The following is a 13,229-nucleotide window of genomic DNA, read 5'->3' as shown; positions in this document are numbered from 1 at the left end:
GTCCTGCTCCTGAATAGGAACGGATCTTCATCACCTGCCTGCAGTGTGCCTCAGTTTCCTCATGTGAATAAAGAAGTTAATACACACAGAAGTGCGGAGGTCCAAGCCAGGCCAAGCCCTGTAAACACGTGAGCAGTTGGGATGGATGGGTTGGGGAGACAGCCTCTGTTCTGCCAGGATTCCTTCTCTTCAGAGACGGCTTCGACTTGGAATTACCACTCCTTTATCACTCCCGTGACAGTTTTGGTATTTAAGGCTGGTGAGTGCTCACGTCTGATTGTATTAGGGTGTGTAAGCACATCATATTCAGAACACATTTGGATCCTTGTGAAAACCCTGGGGAAAGGGAAAGGATTATGATCCCCATTTTGCAGAAAAAAGAAGCTAACAGGGCTGAGGCTTTCTCTCATCCATCCGTGTCAACAGCTATCCATCCACCAGGAAATGTTTCTGCAGATTGTATTGAGCTCCGCCCCTGTAGGTTTCATCATGTGTTCCCACGGAGCAGGTTAGAACCCTCATCCGGTTACCATTCAGTGCTGGTCCCATTGCCAGACCCCTCCTTTCATGCTGGGCTCTCAGTCCAAACCTCATTTCTCTACCTCGGCTTCTTACTTTCTCCTCACCCAAAGTTCTCTCACCTGCCTGTCACATCCATTACATTTAAATTAAATGACTCAATCGCTGAAATCAGAATTAGGTATTTTCACTATATGCGACAGGGTATATATTGAAAAGAATGAAAGAAAGTAAAAAGGAAGGGAATGAATGACAGAGAATACAGATATACAGGATAATGAAAAAGAAGGTCTGTAATTTTACCACTCAGAGGTAACTAAGAAAAAGCCTATAAATACCCTCATATTTGCATATATTAGCCCCAGGTTTTTTTAATCTTGAGAATATGTGACATATTTAAGTTTATAAAGTTAAATTTATAAGTATAAAAGATCAAATACATATATATTTAAATTTTAACAAAGTTGGTGTTGTAATATATACAATATATTGAAACCTGCTTATATGCTTTTAAAGTGTACAATATCTATCTTTCCATCTCAATAAATATCAACAACATCAGTTTTCTTTATTTGAGAGAGAGAGAGCAAGCAAGCAGAGGAGGGGCAGAGGATGGGAGAGAGAGAATCCCAAGCAGACTCCATGCCCAGTGCAGAGACTGACTCGGGGCTTGAGCCCATGACCCTGGGATCATGACCTGAGCCGAAATCAAGAGTTGGACGCTCAACCGACTGAGCCACCCAGGTGCCCCAACAACATCAATTTTAATTAGCTGAACAGTCTCATACCGTATAGGTATCCCTTGTTTAATGTGACCTGCTATTGACTATGAGATTATTTCCTTTTATAGAAATGTTTTCTGGGGTGCCTGGCTGGCTCGGTCAGAATAACCTTGTTACCAGGGTTGTGAGTTCGAGCCCCATGCTGGGTGTAGACATTGCTTAGATAAATAAACCACCATAACAAAAAAGGAATGTTTTTCCATTATATACAATACTGAGATAAACATCACTGCGTGTACATTTCTGATCATATCCTTAATTATGTACTTCAGGTAAATTCCAACTGGTGACATTGCAGACCTATTTTTAAAACTGTGGCACCCACTGCAACACTGTCCTTAAGAAAGACTGTACTAAGATGAGGGTCCCCACCATGTGCCAGCAATGGTAAGTATCATGTAAAACAAACAAAATAAAAATAACAAAAATTCTCTGTCATGGTGCTAGAAAACTTATCATCTAGTTTGCATTCATTTCTATCAGTAAGTTAAAAATACATTCATAATCTTATCGTCTATTATTTCTCAGGTTTTAGTTTTGACCATTTCTTTATAACTTTTTGTAAATTGACACGTAAGGTCCTTTTGAATACTGAAGATATCAAATGTTTGCTTCCACATATGTGGTTAATATTTTCTCCATTTTCTTTTTTAATATTTTAGATGTTTAGTTGTTTGTCGTTAATTTTAAGAGAGTTGTTCATTTTAAGACCTCTGCAAAGTGGGTCTAGAGGGAACATATCTCAATATTTAATGGTGAAAAACTGAGAGCCTTTCCTCGAATATCAGAACAAGGCAAGAATGTTTACTCTCACCACTGTTATTCAACATCGTACTGGAAATCCGAGCCACGGCAATCGAACAACATAAAGAAATAAAAGGCATCCAGATTGATGAGAAAGAAATAAAACTCTCACTCTTTGCAGATGACATGATACTATATATTGAACACCCCAAAGACTTCACCAAAATACCACTAGACGTGGTAAATGAACTTAGTAAAGTCATAGGATACAAAATCAATGTACAGGAATCTGTGGCATTCCTATACACTGATAACGAAGTAGCAGAAAGTGAAACTAAGAGAACAATCCTGTTTACAATTGTACCCAAAACAGTGCAATATCTAGGAATAAACTTAACCAAAGAGGTGAAAGTCCTGTAGTCAGAAAACTATAAAAAACTGATGAAAGAAATTCAAGACAACACAAAGAAATGGAAAGGCATTCCATGCGCACGGATTGTAAGAACAACTAGTGTCAAAATAGCATACTTCCCAAAACCATCTACAGAGTTCATGCAAACCCTATCAAAACGCCAACAGCATTTTTCACAGAACTAGAACAAATGATCCTGAAATTTGTATGGAATCACAAAAGACAGTGAAAGCACTCTTGAAAAAGAAAAACAAAACTGGAGATATCACAATTCCGATTTCAAGTTACATTACAAAGCAGTAGTAATTAAAACAGTATGGTAGTGGCATGAAAATAGACACATCAATCAATGGAATAGAACAGAAAACCAAGAAATAAACCCACAATTATATGGTCAATTAAGCTATGACAAAGGAGCTAGGAATTTACAATGGGAAAAAGTCTCTTCAACAAATGGTGTTGGGAAAACTGAATAGCTATGGACAAAAGAATGAAACTGGACCACTTTCTTTCACTGTACACAAAAATAAACTCATGGATCAAAGACCTAAATGTGAGATCTGAAACCATAAAAATCCTTGAAGAGAGCACAAGCAGTAATCTCTCTGATATCAACCATAGCAACATTTTTCTAGATATGTCTCCCTAGGCAAGGGAAATAAAAGCAACAATAAACTCCTGGACTACATCAAAATAAAAAGTTTCTACACAGCGAAGGAAATAATCAATAAAACTAGAAGGCAATCTACCGAATGGGAGAAGATAGTTGCAAGTGACATATCTGATAAAGGGTTAGCATCCAAAATATATGAAGAACTGGTACAACTCAATGCCCCAAAACAAAATAATCCAATTAAAAATTGACAGATGCCATGAACAGACATTCCTCCAAAGAAGACATACCGATGGCCAACAGACACATGAAAAGATGCTCAACATCATGCATCGCCAGGGAAATTCAAATCAAAACCACAATGCAATATCACTTCATACCTGTCAGAATGGCTAAAATCAACAGCACAAGAAACAACAAGGATTGATGATGATGATGTGGAGAAAAAGGAAACTTGTGCACCGTCAGTGGGAATGCAAGCTGGTGCAGCCACTCTGGAAAACGGTGTAGCGTTTCCTCAAAACATCAGAAAGAGAACTAGCCTACAATCCAGTAACCACACTACTTGGGTGTTTACTCCCAAAATACAAAATCACTAATTCCAAGATGTATCTGCACCCATGTTTATTTCAGCATTATTTACAATAGCCAAATGATGGAAGCAGCCCAAGTGTTTACTGACTGATGAATGGACAAAGCAGATGTGGTATATATACACATAATGGAATATTATTCAGCCACAAAAAGGAATGAAATCTTGTCATTTGCAACAACGTGGTTAGAGCTAGGGAGCATAATCCTAAGCAAAATATGTCAGAGAAAGACAAATGTCATATGATTTCACTCATAGGTGGAGTTTAAAAAACGAAACAAGCAAGCAAAGGGAAAAAAAGAGATAGGCAAACTGAGAAACACATTCTTAACTATAGAATACAAACTATAGAGGGGAGGGGGGTGGGGGAAGGGGTGAAATAGGTGATGGGGATTAAAGAGTACACTTATCATGATGAAGAAAAAAGATACAAAAATGAATGAGTGAATAAATAAATAAGTCACAGGGATGAAAATTACAGCATAGGGAATATAGTAAATAATATTGTAATCGCATTGTATGGTGACAGATGGTAGCTACACTTACTTGGTGAGCATTTTGTAATGTATATAATTGTTGATCCAGTGCGTTGCACACCTGAGACTAATATAATATTGTCTGTCAACTATACTTCAATTGAAAGAAAGAAAGAAAGAAAGAAAGAAAGAAAGAAAGAAAGAAAGAGAAGGAATAAAAGAAGGAAAGAAAGAAAGAAAGAAAAAAAGAAAGAAAGAAAGAAAGAGAAAGAATAAAAGAAAGAAAGAAAGAAAGAAAGAGAAGGAATAAAAGAAGGAAAGAAAGAAAGAAAGAGAAAGAATAAAAGAAAGAAAGAAAGAAAGAAAGAAAGAAAGAGAAGGAATAAAAGAAAGAATGAAGGAAAGAAAGAAAAGAAAAGAAAGGAAGAAAGAAAGAAAGAAAGGAAGGAAGGAAGAAAGAATAGAAGAAAGAAAGAAAGAAAGAAAGAAAGAAAGAAAGAAAAGGAAGGAAGGAAGGAAGAAAAGAAAGGAAAGAAGAAAGGAAGAGGGAAAGAAAGAAGGAAAGAAAGAGAGTTCAGACATTTATGCCTCAGTTTTAGTTATTGTTTTTTAGTTTTTGTGAAATACTCAGTACTATCTTTCCCAGGCACGAAGTTATTTCTTATGTTTTCCATCTTTTTAATTTAACTTTTCAAGCCATATACTGTTTATATTCTTTGACAGCAAAAGTTAGGAAGCAACTACTTTCCTCCTAATTGTTTAGCCAGTTCTTTCCGACCTGTGGTTAAGTTCCACCCATAGCACCACCAGTTCCTTGCACAGTGGTGTATCCGGCCAAAATGGCATGGCCCTCCTTGTGTCCTTCCTCCCTTCCTACTACTCTCATCCCTCCCTCCTTCACTGAACAACTTAATGATTGGCCTCTAAGCAAACCATCATGACTCTACGGGTAGCTATCACAAGAATTTTCCTTGGCTCTCCTTCCAGGGCTCATCCCTGGCTTCTCTTCCAACAGTTTGCTGATTTCCAACTGGGAATTCACCCTCACCCTCCTCCCTTTCTCCCATCATGCATTTGTGATGGGGCTGACCGTTAGCGCAGAGTCTCTGGCTGAGGACAACCAGCTCCTTCCATCCTGACCACCGGGATGACCTCAGGACCCAGCCTGTGACCCAGCCAGAATCCTCCTGAGGGGACATTTTCTGAAGTTGTGTGGAGAGGACAGCCTATTTCTTCAGAGGGTGAAACTAGAAGCCCCCACTTGCCCCAACCCCCCGCATACACTGGATGTGAATGAGGAAGGGTGTGACCCTCAGAAGCTGTGGGTGGTTCCCATCAGATGTGAGAAGAGCTTTTCAGAAAATGTTGCCCACGATGAACAAGCACATCCAAGAAATACCTAGATAGAAACCAATTCCTTATTACAACATTTAAATCCTGGATCGTACTCCACAAAGTAGATATGCTTGAACACTTGAACTGTTTAGTTACGTGGGCCATTGAATTCCTGTTATCATTTAAGCCAGTTGAGTTGAGGTTTCTCTTCATTGTAACCATAAAAAAGCGAGAAATAGTAAGTTAATGTTGCAAGGACTAATGGTAACTATGACCAAACCATGGAAACTAACATTTCTAGACAGCCTTCTAGATGCCAAATCACCATTAGCAAGGCAGCGTCCCATGCCTTTTATTAGTTTCTTCTACAGATTAAATGTTTGTGTCTCCCCCAAAGCGCGTATGTTGAAACCTAACCCCCAAGGCGATGGTAACTGGAGGTGGGGCCTTTGCAGGTGATTTGGTCACAAGGGAGGAGCCCTCACGAATGCCATCAGTGCCCTTCTAGGGAGAAGCCAGAGAGCTGGCCAGCTCTCTCTCTACCACATGAGGACAGAATGAGAAGGTGGCAGTCTGCGGCCCAGAGAAAGTTCCTCACCGGAAACTGACTGGGCAGGTACCCTGATCTTGGACTTCCAGCCTCCAGAACTGTGAGAAACAGATTGCTGTTTAAAAGCAACACAGTTTGTGGCATTTTGTTTCAGCACCCCGAACAGTCTAAGACCGTACATGGCTCTGGAGTATGTAAATATTCTTGGCCAGTTCGTGGCACAGAGCGTTCCCCAGTAATCAATAATGTCAGCTTGGAATAATAACCACATGCGAGCACGAGCTGTTGTCCTCAGCATCGGAGGACTCGTGAAGTCTAATGAGGTGTCAGAAGGACAAAGATAGAAGGTTGAATCATTCCCCAGCGGAATGGGAGAGTGAAACACTGAGGGATTCCTTTCGGAAAAATACAAGCAGGCACAGCCCTGGGAGATAGAGCACAGTGCAGGGGAAACCTACCATACCTCACCAGCCGGACTCGGAGGGACAGATAATGGGGAAAGTCGGGCATCGTGACTGGCCTGGTGGGCTTTAAGGTCCAGTGGAGAAACCATATGACAAAGCTAAATATAGTAATTTAACTTGTACTAAACTGTGTGCTGAGGGATACTCTGGTGGCGAGTGGTCATGGGAAGACCCATGGATGGGTCTTAGAATGGATGGCGTGGCAGTTGAGACACAAAGTGTGAGAAAGGGCCAGACAGGCAGTCGTGTTGAGGAAGGAGATCCTGGCCTCTGAGCCAACACGTATAAAGCCTTCAACTGTAAAATGGAAGAAGGAGAAGCACAAACATCATAGGCATCCAAAGAGGGCAGACGCGGCAGTTTACAACTTGCAAGAGCCGGGATGTGGTTATGGAGAGAGTCCCGAGGAGGATCAAAGGTGTGGGCCCCCAGGGATGGGGGTGTGGCTGGGATCGACTAATGCCTTTAAACGTGGGCCAGCAGCGACCACAGACAAGGCTGAGGCCACTGACACCGGCCTGACCCAGGCCCGGCGGATGCTGACATCTCTTTACTAGGTGGTCCCACGGGGCTGGAGCTTTTCATCAGGAGTGAGCATTATTAGTGACCAGACTCAGGGGAGGGAAGAGGACACGTGTGCAGAGAGTGAGAGGAAGGAGGGGAAGTAGGAGGACAGGCCACATCATGGTGCTAGGGACCCAGGGCCAAGGGTGCACCGCTTTCAGGCTGGGAAGCATCGGGTTAAACCACAGGCACTTGAACTTCTGGCCCCACTGCTATTTCTGAAAGGGAAAAATGTCAGGATACCGGGGTAAAAGATATTGATCTGGGGGCATTTCTGGTTGTCAGGCCCCCCCTTACCTCCTTTAGAAGGCACGGACCACTCAGCCTGGGCATGATACTGCTCCCCAGGGAACTAAGCATCTTTCAAGTAAACCAATATTTAGGGCGAAGCTATTATGTTCTAAGCACAGCAGCAAATGGTGCCTCTATATTGAGTGATCGAGTTATTTGTCATGTAAACTGCAACTTTTGAGGATACTAGAGAGAGGGAAACATTCTGAACCCACTGGAGTAACTGAGACCACTGGTGTTAACCTTCCCTACCCTTAGGAAGGTGATCGTTGACTGACTGAATGTGTAATGGGGGTTATACATTGTACTCTCATCTTACCCTTTAAAATATAAGAAGGAGCAGGACAGAAGAGTCAAGAACATCCTGGGGCCCGGCACTGAAGCAATTTCGCATTCCGTGTAGTGTGTGGGCCTAGATTTGGAGACTCCTTGATTCCCGTCCTGCTTACTCTGAGCCTCCGTATGATAACGGTGCCTGGTGCATAATATACAGCAATAAATCTTAGTTGATGGTGTTAATTCTCAGGAATGGAGGGAGGGCAATACAAAGTTGCATCAAGACTGTGTGAAACAAACCTCCAACAGTACTGTGCCATCCATCCCCCGGGCCTGGGAGATGCTTCTCCTTTTCAACGGACACACACACATACACACACACACACACACACACACACACACACACCCCTTCTCAGAGCACGTTGCCCCTGCTCCCTAGAAGGCAATGTCCTGATCCATTTTCTCTACTAGAAGGCTGAATGGAGAAGGAGAGGGGAAACCTGTGGTCATTGGCCCAACAACACATAAGCTCCCTTTCAGTCCTACCGGGGGATCACTCTGGATTTATTTACCACAAAGTGACAGATGAGAACAACTTAGTAATTTGAAGGCCTGGGGACAGAACACGTATTCTAAGATGTTCCCAGGGCTGCTTTGGAATTACTGAGCATTGCTCATTTCAGCATCCACTGGATTGTGCTGCCCTGAGCTGGGGCTGGCGATTCTAGGAAACTCTCGAAATCAACCCAGAGGCTGAGACTCAACTCCAGGGATTTGCATCCCAGTTGAGGCCTTAGCCAGTGTTGAGACCATGTCTGTTAGCTTCTCAGTTCTTCCAACACCTGTATAATCAATCTCTGCATTATTTCCTGTCTACGATACTTAGCACAGTTTCTTTCTCAAGATTTAGCTAGAGAATGGAATAAATGTGACAAGACAACAATGCAAGAAGCACATGAAACAAGGCAAGGGGCCTAACTATTTTCCTGGGTGCTGGGAGATCACGCGAATAGGGCCTTGAAGGATGAGTATGAGTAGGGAGTGTCAGGAAGAGGGAAGGGAGGGTGTTAAGAACACAGGAACAGTTTGAACGCTTGTATAGAGACTGGCGTGTCCGGCAGGTAGAGAGTCTGTGTACCTAAGTGACATCTGGGAATAGTCCTGGAGAAGGAAGCTGCCTCAATCTTCTCTCTCTTACACATTAGATTGGTGTCTTTCTTGGTCAGACTCTGGTATCCAGGCTCCAAGACGGCTCTCAACTGGTTTTCTTATCCAGTGCAGTCATCTCTCCCACTGAATAGGGCTGACCTATGTAACCAATAGGATGTGGTCAAAATTCAGGTGGCCCTTCCATGGCTATGTCATAAAATAGTTTCTGCTTTGCTCTCTCTTGTCTCAGCAGCTGTAGAAAAGCCAACTGCCATTGGCTTTTTGCCAATGCCATTGTCATTGTTGCCAAAAGACAACAGACCTATGGATGGGCCTATCTAGTGAGGAACTGAGGCCTCCCGCTAAAACCAGCACGAACTTGCGAGGCAGGAAAAGTGAGATACACTGGAAGTGAATTTTCCAGCTCAGTCAGGTCTTCAGGCAAAGGCAGACCTGACCAATCGCCACATTGCTACTGCAAGAGGCAGGATCGCCCAACTGAGCTCCTCCTGGACTCTGGACTCATGGAAACTGGGTGAAACAATAAGGGTTTATTGTTTGACGATGCTCTGTTCGGGGATAATCTGCTATGCAGCAGAGGTTACTGATATACTAAGACACCAGAATCATCTCTTCTTTGAACCCTAAATCAGAACAGTCCTATGCTCTGTCTTGTTGGTAGCTCCCACACAACAGGATCTTCATCATGGACAGCGTTGCGGTAACAAATAGAAGACCTCGGGTTAGACTTTTGTCAAGGTGGCTCCAGAGCTTTGCTTTCCCTGCCCACAGACTACATTCTCTTTTGCGTACCGCCCCCCCCCCCCCCCCCCCCCCCGTGGGGCTAGAAGCTTCCACTTCCCCGTAACCTTGACCGGCATACGGTTCCTGTCAGCAACACTGGTTTCTTGTTGCTCTTCTATGACCTTATGGATCCAGAGCCCGTCCCAATCTTACAGCTCATTTTGCGAGGCTTAGCTCAGATCCTCAAGACTAAAGCTGATCGGCTCCACCTGAGTAGGGTACCTTCCCATGAGCTTTTCAGGTAGGACCGAAGAGCAGGGCCACCCAGGGTCAACATGGCTGCCCTGGCCTCTCCCGTAGGGTTGAGCGGGAGGAGCATTTCCAGATCAGGGCCACGGAGCTGGCAAGTACTTCAAATGTGTCTGGCAAATGTAAGAGCTTCCCAGAGGGCCTGCTCAAGATCACCATCACACACACTCTCCATTTTTATTAACTCACTGGGGTGTGAGAAGTTCTCTTCTGAATAGGAAGAGACAGGAAGCACCCTCCTCCGCATGACAAAAGCCTGTTAGCAGCAAAGCATTAGGATTCATGACTCAAGTCCCGTATTTCTACAAAAGCAATTCCAAACTCTCAAAAGCAATTATACATCATATTATATCATCAGAATAAAGTAAACATAAATCCCTGGATTAACATGAAGGCATAAACAACTGCTGACAGCCTAGAAGTGGTATTAAGAATATTTTGATAAACTCCCAGTTTTCCATACTTCCCTTAACCTCATGGTGATAGCTGTTCAGATTCAGCACACATCGGGAGCATACGTGGGACGCAGCAGGGAGTAAGCAGGGTTGGAAATAAAGAGAAAGAAAAGCAAAGTAGGAGAAATGGGTGGATAAATAATGACTTTAAGGGGGAAAAAGCCAGAAGAAGAAGTGAACCGGGGAGCCGAGGGAACACCTTTTCTCCCTTATGATAGCTCCGTAAGGGGAGCTGGCTGCTGGTACCCTTATGGCTTTGTTCTTCATGCTTCTCCTCTGGCCCTTAGCAAAAAAGGAGGCGATTCTGAATGGGTTATTATGTATTCCAGAAACATGCACTGAGTATGCACAGGCTGAAGGGAATAGATGGGGTCATGATCTCGTCCAATTGGCAAACAAGTGTAGGACCTAGCTGAACAAACAGCTGAAGTTCGGTGAGATCACTGAACTTTTAAAAAATTAAATCTGTGCCCAGGGAGGTAGGGGGAGCTCTCAGCTCTGTTGTATTGACTCATGGTATAAGCGTTGTTAAAGACATTAAAATGCGCCTCCCTCAAATTTATATGTTGAAGTGTTAGCCCTCACTAGCTCAAAATGTGACCTATTTAGAAATAAGGTCACTGAAGATATAATTAGCTAAGGTGAGGTCATTAGGGTGGGCCGATGTGACTCATATCCTTATACAAAGGGGGAAATTTGGACACAGTGACATATACAGGGGCAGAATGTCATATGAAGATAAAGGCAGAGATTGGGGCGATGCTTCTAAAAGCCAAGGAATTCCAAAGATTTCAGCAAACCACTGGAAACAAGGGGAAGAGGCATGGGTCAGATTCTTTAACCTTCTGGAGGACCCAACCCCTACCGATAGACATCTTGATTTTAGATTTCTAGCCTCCAGAACTGTGAGAGAATGAATTTCTGTGGTTAAGCCACCCAATCTGTGGTAAATTGTTACTGCCGCCCTAACAAATTGATATAAGCAGTTTTGATGAGAGTTTAAGAGATTAGATGAAGGATGAAAAGAAAGGAAGGTCCTCCAGGCTGAAGGGGTGGAAACAGAGACTCAGTTGCTTGACAAAAATGAACTTTGGGGAACACTGTGAGATAACGCGTGTTTCTGGAGCGCATGCTTGAGACTGATCAGGAAGTGTGGCTGGAGAGAAAGTCAGGGCAATTGTAAAGAGATGCTTTCTGAGGCTGCAACGTCTAATTACAACTACTGGCCAAAGAGAGGGCTCAAGGCATGGGAATAGCATGAGGGCCACCCTGTGATGTGCCCACGGATGCCTGGTATTAACCATCATTCGAAAGCTATCTGTTATATGAATAGACCAGAATTGGCTCCTTCAATGCAAATAAGCAAGATTTGGGACCCCGGGTATCTCCAGCATCAGTCTCTACCTGCTAGCCTCCTGCATGAAAGTTCCAGTTGCTTCCTTATCCCCAAGTGAAGAAATAGCCCTAAAGGCTATAATGATACCTGGAGTGGAAAGGCCAGTGCTGGCAACGGAGGGTGTGGGGTCCCGTCCCTCTTCTGTCATCACCATGCTCTCTGCCTTTCAACCTAACCCATTCATCATGTGTACTTTGGAACCATGGGTGGCCAAAGTTCACCCTAAACGCAGTTATATATTTTGGCATCTAGAGAAAAGTGTAGGATGTGTTGAGAAGCCAGGGGTGGTAACTAGAATGTGGGGAAAGAGTGACTAGCTCCTGGGACCCTGACCTTGACCTGCCTGAATTCTGAACCGTTCTTTCTCGAATTTCTGAAAAACAAATCACATAAGGGTGGGAACCAGAGGGGGGCAGCCTTGTAGCAAAATGCCCAGAGGCTGCATGAACTTCTTTCCCTGGCAACTTGGAAGGCAGCGAATTTACAAGCTACCTCCTTTTAGTTTGGGGGAAAAAATATAGCTAACAATAAGGAAGAGAATGCCATCTATTTCTTCGACTTAAACACGCCTGCTTCAGTGGTGAATGGTTGATCTCCAAGCTTGCTGTTTTCAGGCTATAAAAGCTGTTTATTTCACTCTATAAAAGAACATTTGAACTTATATAGCTATCTGAGTTTAAATGTTTGGGGGAAAGAAAAACGCAAGGGGAATGAGCAAATCGAAGCTGAAACCTGATCTCTTATGGGCTGCAGGGTTTGCATAGAAACTTCCTTCATTGGGAATCCCTCCTCCCTGTCCCCAGTGCACCCACAGCAGCCCCAGTGCACAGGAAATACATCCAGCTCAGTATGTTGCCAACATCAGTGAGCATTTCAGCAAAGCTCCCCCAGTGACTCCTTTCCCATGCACTGGTGTGATCCACGTTCACCGGGGACCCCGTGGCTCTTAAAAAGGTGCAGTTGCTCAAAGGAGGTGACGGACATTGACAAATCTGTGTTGTTTTTCTCCCCAAAATGGTGAGTTGATGTGAGCGCTCTAAGTAGAGATGAGCTCCCCCCCACCCGGCTCCTGGCTGCAGTCAGCCACTCTTCTGGGAATGACAGGCCCCGAGGGTCTGACAGATGACCTAGGCACCCATGCTGCCTTCTCCTGAGAGGTACTCAGAGACCCCCTGTCAGCCCCCAGAACCCTGGCCTGGACATCCTACTGGAAGGATTAAAGCTTCTCTGAGACAGGCTGACCGTGTCTGCCAGCACAGTTCTGTTTATGTCTATTGTCCTCTTGGCATATTTTCAAGTGAAGGGGGCATACTCGGCCCCCTTCACTCTCCAAGTTGCCCTGGTTTAGACCATATGTTATATAACCAATCTATTCCTAGAAGTCTGTGCATGATTTGGGGGCCACACTTCTGGCCCAGCTTAGGGGGAGGGATGTGGCGGCTCAGGGACACAGACACGTTTGAGAGAAGAGTTCTCTTGGCTCAGGTTCCCAGAAAAGCAGGTCTGACTCAAAGAATGGATGCAAATAGTGTATTCGGATGGCACAAACACCTGTAGG

Source organism: Leopardus geoffroyi, chromosome A3 (genome assembly GCF_018350155.1).
Source record: "Leopardus geoffroyi isolate Oge1 chromosome A3, O.geoffroyi_Oge1_pat1.0, whole genome shotgun sequence".
In the NCBI taxonomy this organism is placed as follows: domain Eukaryota; kingdom Metazoa; phylum Chordata; class Mammalia; order Carnivora; family Felidae; genus Leopardus; species Leopardus geoffroyi.
The sequence above is the reverse complement of the archived record's forward strand: the minus strand, read 5'-3'. Positions refer to the sequence as shown.